Here is a 12,717-nt window from a genome sequence, read left to right as displayed (position 1 = left end):
AGGATGTGCCAGTTCTACAAGTCTACAAAGAAAAGTAAATATATACAGAAGTACTTCCTGCGTAACGAAAGCAAGACGCTGTTTTAAAATTCCGTCACTATACGCAGCAGTTTTTTTTTGTCAAAAACTTTCGACCCTTCTAACTCACCAGAACTTTGCCCGATTGAAACACATGAGCTGACTTTGAGCAAACGGTGAGTAGACGTATCAAGAGAAGGCGGATTACCATTGCATTGGCCAAAACTAGTAAGTGGTGTCAAAGACAAGGCGCGGGCATTCGTTTCTAAAAAGGCTACCAGCAGCACGAATGCGCTGGTAGCCTTTTTAAACGAAAAACCATTGCATTGGTGGGGGTCGTCGGCGGCGTGGTTGCTGCAGATCATTCAACTTCAACGAACCAGCATTCTATGTGAAAGGGTTTATTACAAAAATGGCGTCTGTTGCGACCCCGCGCCACCAGTGGCGATGCTGAAAATTTATTCCAAATTGTGGCGTCTTACTTAGAGGGTAGCCGTGGGACAAAAACTGCGTTGAGGACTTTTTCCGTCCCATAATTGGTAGGGAGAGCCTTCACTCCGCTACCAATGACAACGGCCTACGGCTAGTAAATTTCGCTGCTGCTAGAGGGATGGCCATCAGTAGCACCTACTTTGCACGAAAGAATATCCGAAAGCACACCTGGAGACACCCAAATGGTGAAACTCGCAACCAGATAGACATGTTCTCGTGGATTGGAGCCATTTCTCGGATGTTATCGATGTGCGGACATTCAGAGGTTCGAACATTGACTCTGATCACTACCTCGTTGTTAGTAAAATTCGAACACGGTTGTTAACTGTTGTCAACTGTATCGAAGGGAAGATCACAGCGAATGATGCGTTACAATATCCAGCGATTGTCGGCGAAGGAGTATCGGCTGAGTACCGCCAGAAGCTCGACGAACGGATAAGTGCAATCAACGTTAGCGACAACATCAATAATCTATGGAAGTCGATCCATGGAGCGGAGAGCACAACAGCATGAGAAGGGGTAGGCGCTGTACAGAGGTGACCCAGGACGGGTTGATTCGATGTGGAGTGTCAGAGAGTGACAGACGAGAAGAACGTTGCCAGAAGCCGGATGTTGGTGTCGGGTACCCGATCGAATAGAAAAACGAACCCACCGCAGGAAGAAGGAAGAGTATGAAGAACAAGTGATTAGCGAGGCGCAGGAAAAAATGGAGCAGAATGATATGCGGAGGTTTTATGAGACTGCAATGGCGTACGGAGAAAGACAGCGCCATCTCCCATCATGTGCAACGACCAACAAGGGAATTGGCTGACAGATAAAACCGAAGTAGCAGCCAGGTGGAAGCAACACTTCGAGACTTTGTTGAATAGTGGAAGTGGCGGTGTATAGGTGAACAGAATAAATATTAGCAACGATGGACATGCTGTGGAGTCGCTTACACTAGATGAGATTAAAAAAGCTATTAAAGAGCTGAAAAACAATAAGGCTGCGGGGAAGGACCAGCTCCCGGCTGAACTTCTGAAAGATGGAAGTGAGCAGCTTTATGAAGTTCTGCACCATATTATGTCAAAAATATGGGAAGGAGAGGAAATGCCTGCTAGCTGGTTGAACAGCCTCATTTACCCTCTCTTTAAGAAAGGGTACAGACTGGAGTGCGCCAATTACTGAGAAATAACCCTCCTTAACTCGGCGTACAAAATTATGTCCCGTATTCTTTTCAACAGATTGGGACTCATTGAAGAGTCCTTCGTCGGCGAATACCAAGCAGGTTTTCGTGAGGGCCAATCAACGACGGTTCAAATATTTACCCTGAGACAAATCCTTGATATGATATATGGCAAATTAAGCTAGAACATGGTTTTCCGACGAAACTGATACGGCTGATTCGTTTAACGTTGGACGGATTGAAATCAAGTGTAAGGATTGCGGATGAAATATCGACGTCATTTGTTACCTTAGATGCATTAAAGCATGGTGATGCACTCTCGAATCTACTGTTCAGTATAGCGCTCGAAGGAGCGATTAGGAGAGCTGGTGTGCAAATTTGGTGGGATTTGCGGACGATATCGATATTATCGGGATTGATCGCCATGCCGTAGAAGAGGCTTTTGTGCCTTTTAAGAGGGAGACAGCGAGGATTGGGCTCACTCTCAATACCAGCAAAACGAAGTACATGGTCACTGGCAATCAACGTGGGTTCATTAGTGGTGGTGGTAGCGAAATGGTAGCTAGTTGGTGAAAAATTTGAAGTCGTAGAAGAATTTGTGTATCTCGGAACATAAGTGACGTGCGATACTGATGTTACCCACGAGGTGAAAATGCGTATTGGAGCTGCAAATTGAGGCTTATTACGGACTACCCCTAGTAACATTTTGGATTTAACCTGGTTTTATAACAGTCTTTTAGAGTAAATTATGCTCTTCAAGAGCATTATTAAACTTAAAATGTTACTTGGGACGTAACCAGCTTAAGTCCCGTAGTCTGCAAACGAAAACAAAACTCGCGTTGTATACTACTCTTATTCTTCCGGAGGCTTTATACGGTCATGAAACATGGACGTTAAAGGAGGCTGATCGGAGAGCTTTCGGAGTGTTTGAGCGTAAGGTGGTGCGGACAATACTCGGCGGTAAACAGGAGAACGGTATCTGGCGGCGTCGCATTATTTGGAAGCGATTGGCCCAGGATCGAGTCCAGTGGAGAAGAATACTTCATTCGGCGTAGGTTCATCGAAGAGCTGTAACCCTTCAAGTATCAAGTAAGTAGAAAATTCATCTCGGATTAATCTTCTTTTGTACAGAATGGTGGACCGGAAAAATCGTTTTTTTTTCCAATGACTGACAGGAACAAAGCCAAAGAATCTTAGACGCCACCTTAGTAGATTTTTTTTTGCTTTTTTTGCGATTTCTGAATGGACTTACCTATTTTCGCACATTTGATGAACGGATAACAATCACACTATTCATATTAAATTAACAATTTTCATTAGTAGCTATGGCGAGACATATTTGGAGCACTCGTTGCTAAAATACTGCTTACGATTTTCATTTGAAGCAGCACATTATAATTGCCTTACGGCTTTTACAGACGATGCATATTGAATAATGCACCAACCTTTATATAAAAAGCATCCACAATCAGAACTAAGATCACAAAAAATGTGGGTTTTTACTACTACTTACTACTAACTAAAAGTAAGCAAGCCGTCTGGTATGGTATTGGTATTCAATGGAATAGTGTGGGTTCAATTTCCACCGGCAGCTGAATCTTTTGACGTTGGACAAACTTACCCTCTTACCCGAAGGTACTGGATGTCAAATCAGAATCTAAAATTGAGGACCGTCACGAAATCATGTATGATTTGAACGTAATGGCGGCTTAATATTTCGAAGGATTTTAAAGATTTATATATGAATCATCTAAAATTCTTCAGCAATTTGTCAAATTTATTGAAACTCAAAATTATTTATGATAAACTATTGGAACTAAAGTCAGTAAAAATCTCAGATCCAACCAATTCCGTTCGTGCAACCCTAACACGGACATCAGAATAACCGACCCACCGCAAGATTTTCTTTGTGTATAAAAGAAGCAGTGTCTGTCGATCGTGAATCATTCACTACACGCGCATCGAACCGAACGGACCAGAGCGAAATGAATCGAGGCATGGCACTCAAGCTGGCGGCGGCAAGGCAGGACGACGATGATGGCTGTAACAACAACGGTAGCGGGGGTGGCCTAGCAAGACCAGAAGAACATCGTCAAGCCCGACAACAGCCGAAGCGGAAACCACAGAGGGAGTTTACGACATCTTCGAGTGCATCGCAGCCGAAACCTCCCGTCTGACGCACTACAACACAAGCACAACGCTGACCAGTGCAATAATTCACACCTGCGGCCGCCTCCTGCTGCCGAACAAGCTGGTCAAGTACGCCGTCTGAACGAATCGAAGCCGTCACCAAGTACACCAGTTCCAGCAGAACACAAGCAACGTCGAATGGTATACAAAAACGGCTCTTTTCAGGGTCACAGCCATATTTGCAGAAAAAAAACGGTTTTCGTACACGTACAACAAGCCAGATATGATATGCGGACATTATGGTAATTTGTGAGATGAGGATTTGTGATACAAGTTCGGCGGAGGGGTTTTAGTGATGTTTGGTTCTTAAATGAAATTCCAATATTGCATCCTCTATTGGTTTTGTCTTTAGTTTTGTTGCTGTTATTGATTCGAAAGGCGCATTATTGGAAATTAATCGGTTCTTTCCAGGGGTATACCCCGTTAGGCATAAGTACGTTAGGCATAAAGACGTTAGGCATAAGTACGTTAGGCATAATGGACGTTAGGCGTAACAGACGATAGGCATAATGTACGTTAGGCATAATGGACGTTAGGCATAAAATGACCCAAAGAACAGCCTATGACATAAAGAAGGCAGAATTATGCCAAACGTCCATTATGCCTAACGTACTTATGCCTAATGTCCTTATGCCTAACGTACTTATGCCTAACGTCGCGGACCCCTTTTCAGGACCACTATTCTATACAAGAGAGGGTTGGGAAATACGAAATAGAAATGAGATTTTCATATACTCTGAATCCTTATGCAAAAATACCTATATATCCTGGCAGAAAAAAAATCAGAAGGGTTATGTACAAGACATGATCAAGCGACGTAAACTAAATAAAACATTTTGATGTATTGAGGAATGTAGTGTCATCATGCACAAATATTATAGAACAATTTGATTTCTTATGTCACTAGTTTCGAACAAAACTGGCGTAATTCAAAATATGAGAATTATTGGATACAATTCTAAATGTTCACTTAAAATCCCAAACTTATTTCCCAATGGTTTCTTAAACTTATTCCTCAAATTCCTTTTTGGATTCGACTTATTGTGGTCAATTCATCGAAAGATAAAGGCGCTATCAACGTTCAAAATTTTACATAATTTCGTGACGGTCCACAATTTTGAAATTTTCGTTTTATAAAACTGTATCCCTGTATCCGAGTCTTCCCATGCCAAAGACAAAAAAAATGTGTTTGAAAATAAACCAAAAAATTGTCGCTTGTTCAAGAAACTACATATATGCATGCATTTTAAAGTGCAACTATGTAGCCGAGTTGAAAATTTACTAAATTTGATTCACAAGTTCACAAGCAATGATAAAATAAAAATATACAAAGAAGCTGAAAATGGTAAAGTTTCAGTTAAATGATGGTAGGCAGCCAAAAGAGGTAAACTTTTTGTATCGACTTGAATTGCTTCTAATACATGGCTCCGCTTCCATCCCACAACGATTACTCAATCAGCAAATTGACTCTGATCAACGACTTCCATTACACTGTCTACGCCCACCGAGAAATCTTTTCGATCATGATTGATATGGAACTAACATCGTTACGTATCGCTTTCCACATCTGATTACTGTTTGCGAAAAGGTCAATCCGAAAAGGGAACATGGGAAAATCTGCTATTCCGCTTTAGCAGTGAATCAAAACCCCGAAAGCAGGACACATTAGTGTAATTCAATTATTCAATTCACTCTTGCTGTACACAAGCTCTTGAAGGAAGTACATACCAAGGCACAACCGCGCCCAAATGAACACAAAAGCGATTAAAATGCTTCCCAATCTCGGTTGGATGGTAGGAAGCTAACGTACACAGCAAAACAAACGCCTGGGCACTAACTCAATTACCCCATTAGAAAGTCATGACTTTCAGCGCGCGCGAAGTATGATTTAATTAAAATGCTTTAAAATTCTATTCCTTCGAGAATTTGTCGGCTTTCCCCTTATGACGATTTTGGGTTGAGGAAGAAGCATTTAGCTGAGCCTGCACTTGAAAAGGTGCTCCCAAACTATTTTTATTCATAGTAATTTTAAATTCAAAACTCTTAAAAAAGAGATCTGTTAATGATCACGTTCGAATGAAATGTCGCTTCAATCAAGCATAAACATATAATATACCATTTCGTCATTGGAAATAGGATCAAATAGTTGGGAACATCTGATCACTAGTCCTCAGTTTGTCGTCATTGGCTCTGCCCGGTATGTATTCGCCACGAGTACAACTCGCAGAGACTATAATTAAATTTAAAATATTTTCACAAATTCACGCACTTGCTTATGCTAATCCCGACCAGCAGTCAGTCGTTGGATGCAGTCTAGTCGGAGGATGAGCAAATAATCGGGCTGCTATGAAGGAGACTATTATAGTGACATAGGGTGGGTTGCGACACACTCCGTCCACGTTCGGCCAGCCGCCACTGCATTTTGCTATAATTTGCAATAAAACCAAATATTATATTTAATTTCAGCACAACAAAGTTCATCGATAATTTATCACCACCAGCAGTAGCAGCAGAGAACCCTAATGTTTGCTGGCTGACAAAGTCGGTCGTAACGGTAGTGCACCCCTTCTGCTCTCTTTCAAAGGGGGTTGTTGTGGCATTTGGCACAAGGAAGAACGATGCGACCGGATCCCACCCCGGTATAAAGTCAAGTGGAATTGGGTGTGCCTTATGATGCGTGAAACATGGTTTAGTCTTTCGATCTACTGCTGGCGACTTCGTTTGCCTGAATCTAATTGATATTTATGGGCATTATGTGCTCATCACATCGGCAGACTATTCAACGCAGCGAAACGTTGTCGCTAATCTAATTAGTAAAACAACGGCAATGATGTAAATATACATAAAGGTTTTAAATCGATTTTCTTACCACATTTATGTTTCGTAGAATAAAGGAGGATGATAAATGAATGAGTGGAATCATGCTGCTCACGTTGATCATCAGGAGAAAATCGATCAATGAAGCATTGCAGTTGCATACTCTGCATAACTGGATAATAAGTATTTATTGTACTAAGTATAATTGATCTATATTTGATTGACGGCAAATACATAAATAAAAGGCTGAGAGGCTGAGTTCGTTACATTTATTTAACTTCTTTAATAAATTTAACTTATTTAATTCGAGACCCTCTCCTGGAAGGGAGGGATCCCATACTAATGAACCACAAATTTCTGCATAACTCAAGAACTAATCATGCAAATGGAACCAAATTTGGCGTAACCCTTTCCCGCTCTAAAGAAGGGGGTTCCCATACAAATTAAACAAACATTTAGGAAATAATCTATTTTTGTCGAGACGTAGTTCGACGGGGCTGCTAGTGTTTAATAAAAAAAACAGCAATATCTCACTAATAATGGACGTTGACTTTATATTAATTTAAGAAATAATTGATATAATAATCAACGTCCATTATTAGTGAGCTATCCCCAAAATGTCAACAAATCTCATTTTATTGATTTTTTTTCAAAGCGTTTTCGGTTAATACTTATTGCTACAATTTTTTTGTAGACCTTTTTGTGGATAATAAAAGATAATGAAAGATAAAGAATATTTTGGAATATAAAAAATATCTTTCTAATCTCCTTGTTAGAGATAAAGGAGATTAGGAAGAATGATATTCATTCCAAAGTTCTAGAAAGGCATCTTAATCTTTATCCATGATGCTTTGGAACTGCTCAATATTCTTTTAAGCCACAAAAAATATATATATACTAGAGATGGTTATCGTATTATCCACTCGGAGTTGATTAATTAGAAGTGTCCAAAGAAGTGGCAAGCTGAGAGGCCTAAGTGCTGTGTAATGTCGGCAGCAAGCAGAGAAAGAACAGTAAATATCCATTCGCATAAACGAAGGAAAGTTTGAAATCATTCACCTTCAGTAGAGTACGTAACCTAAAGAGATAACTTTCAGAGAACACTTCCGAAAGTGGTCTAATAAATTATGTGTTGACATTCCAGTTGTGGTTAACTTTGCCGTATGCAGTCCAATGTGCTGTCTATGAAACTTTGGTATTTTATTGTCACTTAAGGTTTAAAATGCTGTGAACAAAGATGGTAGTTCAGAGTTAGTTGAGAGCCATTCTTTCCAATAGATATTATATTTTTATGAATTCTTTAATTGACCTGGTTTAAAAAATATAATAATTATTTTGATAATATGCACGTATTTTCTATTTGCGTGTAATTCAATCTTTTTCGTTGCACGTAAAAATACCGCAAAAAGAAAATAAAATAATGGTACTGTATTGCTCATCAGCAATTAGGAATCGAGATGCTTTCATAACCCTTTTATCGCAGTTACTCCCAAGTTTGCCCTCTGATAATTAAAAAGTTTTCCCACCACAAACTGTGGTACGCACTTCTCAAGTCACACAAAAATTGCCAGCTTGGTACTTTTCCACAACATCAGCTTGACGGTCTTTGATGTTTGAACAAATATTATCGTTTTTTGTTATTGTAATAAATTAAAGAAAACTCAAACATCCTCTCCCTTCAATACCACATCTCCGTCCTCAGTCGTTTCTGCTCGAGTTACCAAACTTTGGCATGTCTGAGCTGGATCCAGGCATAATGAATGAAGCCGGCACATAATAAAGAACTATAATGTGGAGACCAACTCATCGAGGCGAACATTTTCTGTGGCTTACAATGATGAATGGTTCATAGGTAGGTAAGCTTGCTACAATCGGCAGTCACATGTTATCCGCGGTGTGGCGCGTAAAATCTAGCTTCATCATCGTTAACACAGTTGGACGCGATAGTTGGATAGGTCAGTGAAATTTGAAGAGAACATCAGTAGGATGGTTTCTTTTATTAACTACATAGCTGGATGCCTAAAACTGCTTGTGCTCGGAAGATCCGTACTCATTAAAAGAAATGTTTTCTCGGCGGACACAAAACCTAATAATTTTTAATCTTGTGTCGTAGATTTGACAGACTTTGGTAGAACCTCATTTTTTATATCATTTAATTCAATTATTAATTTGAACCATCTACAGAATCACAAAGCATTATTGATTGTTTTACAATGTAATTACATTTTGATCACTTAGTTGTAACAAATTGTAGTTCCAAAAAAACCGAACTTTTGACAGAAAGCACGCAAAACCATTATATACAAATGACTCAATTCGGCGAATATGGCGCCTTTCAATACGGTGAGGCGCCGGATATTTACGGTGAGACCCCGCTTGTGCAAATGTTCGAAGCATGTCGGCAGGGATTGGTACCAGTTATCAGGTGCTAGCATCAAGCTGTCAGTACAATCCATTCCCATTCGAAAGATTATTGAAGTCCTAGTTGTATTGTTCGACCGGGGACTCACGTTTTTTCCTCACTTCTGGTTAATCAAAATTTGCCAAGGTTAACCCGGTGAAAACCCAGGTTAACCTTGGCAAATCTACGTCTCCGGGTAGGGCAAGCCATCATCTATAGTAGGTTACTCTATGGACTGGGACTTGCCTACCTAGCCCAGTAGAATTTGGACGAGGTTCTGGTCCGACTTTAAATCAGTACGTATGGATTGCTTCTGGAGTGCTCTCCTCTACATCTGCCAAATTTGCCTGCTCCGAAGCAGGTATTCCTCCATTTCGTCACCGTGTGCAGGGGGCCATCTACCGTAAGGCCGTCTATTTTGCTTCTGAAACCCCCGGAGAATACATCGTTTCTCTCTTTATGCAAGGTGACCGATGTCGATCTCCCCATTACTGGCATGAAGCGAGAAGCTGACACTCCTTCGAAGCCAAAGTCAATGGCTCTATCGCGAGACGTTTTAGGAAAGGAGACAACAAGAAAGCCCAAAAATTTGAGATGCTTGGTGCAGGTTACGCTGGATATGAACACAGATGGTTCGGTCTCTACTATGGGAGTTAGAATAGGAGTCTCTAGGAGAAATTTACCCGTCTCCAACAAACTGATTCAAAGTACTATTGCCAACTTGCACAAGTCTACGACCTTTGTTTGGAACTCGGGACACTATGGAGTGCCGGACAACGTGACGGTTCACCTACTGGCTAGAACTGCACATCAAGGCCAGTAATAAAGTCGTCTCGTTTCGTGAAAACCATTTCGCAAACCATGTAAACTATCATACGAAAAGGCTGTTAAGTCGAGATGCACAAAGACACCGAATTTTACTTCCTCAGTCTCCCGATGTTGACAAAATGTGTATCAAAAAGGTGATCAGCCAGGACTGGAGGAATCAATCCAACAATATGCAGTTAAGGAATATCAAGCGGTCTACAAAGTCATGCAGCAACCTACCTAACTATAAACAGAAAATCGTCTCTCGCATTCGTGCCGGATACACACGTTTCTCGCACTTTGGGGCAGTACCTTTGGTGGAGCTCTCAACTCCTATTGGTGCCCACAATAAGGTCCCAGAACAAATTACGGGATTTCTTCCGTGATACCCTAGTCCATGACACTGGCACTATAACAGCCTTCGTCTGTTATCTCAAGAAGAAAAAGGGCTGCGTCTTCAGGTAAGTCTCACCCCCGGAGGCGAACGAGCTGGAAGGCTTCCTGTCTTCTTCCAATTTGTCTTTTCCCGCTGCACTTCACCAAAAATGGTTCGATCATGGTTTCCTCACCCATTGCGAACCTAAAGTTTCTCATCATCAGCAATTATGCTACCGAATAAGTTTTAAATAATTTATTCTCTTTCGAGCGCCTGAAGTGCGATCAATTTCCACTTCTGGACTTCAGCATGAAATTTGATTAAGCTTTAGCCAATCGAGCCAACAAGATTAAGGAAGGCAGTTTAAGGGACGAGTCTCCTACATGATCTGACATTAAACGTCCGGTAAAGTGCGCGAATATTGTTGACCGTTGCTGTGTTGCTGACTCAGTAAATGCCAAGGGAGAAAGGCCTTCAACTTTACAACATAGGGTGTGCCAATCTATTCTATTTTTCTACCGGTCCCTTAAAGCTCATTTCCCTATTTGGAGTAGTGTGGCGAAATGCCAAAATCAAAGGCTTGTCATTCGAGTTTCGCACATTAATATTTATTTGTGATTAATCCTATTTTCATTGTTGATTCTTTTCATTCTTTTATTCATAACCTTTCCTTCGAGTTTCGCATTTTTCTACCGCATATGAAATACCAACACTTGAAAACATTTCTTTTTGTTGAAACATAGGGTATTCTTATTTTTATCAAAGTATTGCTAGGCTTTATTAACTTCAATTGTAATTCATGAAAATAGTTCTTCACTCATTTTCATCAAAATGATGATTCAAAATATATAATTTCAGCTTAACATACCATCTTCTAATGACAGTAATTTTATTTTTATGTGCTCAACAGATGATACGTTTTTGTTCACAAAATTTGTTTTTAAGTAACTATGCACTAATGTACAAAGGGAATTTTCAACCCTCCCTCCCGATTCCCCTATGTCTGACTTTTTGTAAGAAACATCTGAAAATTTGGTATAGATCGTCAAACTTCGCTTAACTTCGCTTACGTGATTTGTGAATGTTTGTGTTTCATTTTTAAGTCAACTAGTAACCCTCTAACGCCCAAGACCGCCTTCAGACGGGAAATTACAATATTTTTTTTACCTGTTTTTCATTCAACCTTCTGTTATTTTTTCGACCCTCGTTTCCTTCGACATTTTGTCATTTTGACTACTTTTACTTTCAATTTTTTGAGTTTCGACCTTTATCTCTTGAATTTTTTGACTTTTCGACATTTTATCCTTTCGGTCTTTTGTTTTCGACCTTTTATTCTTTCGAACTTTTATCCTTTCGACCTTCTATCCTTTCGGCCTTTTATCCTTTCGACCTTTTGTCCTTTCAACCATTTGTCCTTTCGACCATTTGTCCTTTCGACCATTTGTCCTTTCGACCTTTTGTCCTTTTGATCTTTTGTCCTTTCGATCTTTTGTCCTTTCGACCTTTTGTCCTTTCGACATTTAGTCCTTTCGACCTTTTGTCCTTTCGACCTTATGACCTTTCGACCTTTTGACCTTTCGACCTTTTGTCCTTCGACCTTATGACCTTCGACCTTTTGACCTTCGACCTTTTGACACAGATTCGTATACATATGAGTTCAACTTTGTCTCGATGCCCACGCAGTTTCTATTTAACGCCACGTGCACCTAGAGTTAGAATAACGCAGGTATGCATCGAATGGGTGACGCTGCGCTACCGCCTTTTCTTGTTGTACACCTGCGCCTTTTTGACATTGAAAAACACTACGTTGGTGTATCGAGCCTTAGCATCATATATTGTTGTTGCATTCGACGGGATCAGCGTGGACAGTTATCTCTCTCAACTGCCCGAGTAGAAGAAATTAACTCAATAGTACCTCATTCTGTTATTGATACCATACTCTGTTATGAACTAGCCTTCCCAAGCAGGAGCGACGACCTCGATAACAGAAATTGGTATGAACTAACCTTGCATAAGAGATAAAATACCAAAAAATAATACCAAGAAGGGTTCATTCACTAACCCTCGTAACGTTTGTTGTATGGAAGGGTTCAAAAATTTGTATGGGCCGTAACGCTCGGACAGACACCCTCCCACCCCCATCAGCGTTATGTAATTTGTGAATGGGCCCGAACTCATATGCAGAATACTGCTTAGGTGTTTCAATACCAAACGAATAATTTACTGATTGTGGATCGACCGTACGTTTTAATTTTTTATTTATTGAACGGCTACTCAGTCTTGCAATTATTACAACGAGTTGTTTATTTACCCGACGTTTCGACACGAGGATTGTGTCTTTTTGAAGGGGAAAATATATTTGTTGTTTGTCGTCGTATGTTTAGTTTAACTTGCGCCGTCTGTTTGTCTAATTGTCCGTACATTACTTCGGAAGCACTGTTATCAACATTT

The 12,717-nt window shown here is 40.3% G+C and overlaps 1 protein-coding gene and 1 long non-coding RNA gene across 2 annotated transcripts in view; one reads left to right on the top strand and one right to left on the bottom strand.

The window, feature by feature from the left end:
- Positions 1 to 12,717, bottom strand: part of LOC134224567 (homeobox protein aristaless-like) — a 193,822-nt gene that overhangs the window by 37,788 nt on the left and 143,317 nt on the right. The window lies entirely within an intron of this gene.
- On the top strand, positions 6,167 to 6,933 carry LOC134226674 (uncharacterized). The gene is made up of 3 exons (XR_009983536.1): positions 6,167 to 6,239; positions 6,332 to 6,697; positions 6,753 to 6,933. It is a non-coding gene; the product is annotated as an uncharacterized LOC134226674 (long non-coding RNA).

This window comes from Armigeres subalbatus, chromosome 3 (assembly GCF_024139115.2).
Source record: "Armigeres subalbatus isolate Guangzhou_Male chromosome 3, GZ_Asu_2, whole genome shotgun sequence".
NCBI lineage: Eukaryota > Metazoa > Arthropoda > Insecta > Diptera > Culicidae > Armigeres > Armigeres subalbatus.
This window is presented reverse-complemented; position numbering and strand designations above follow the sequence as displayed.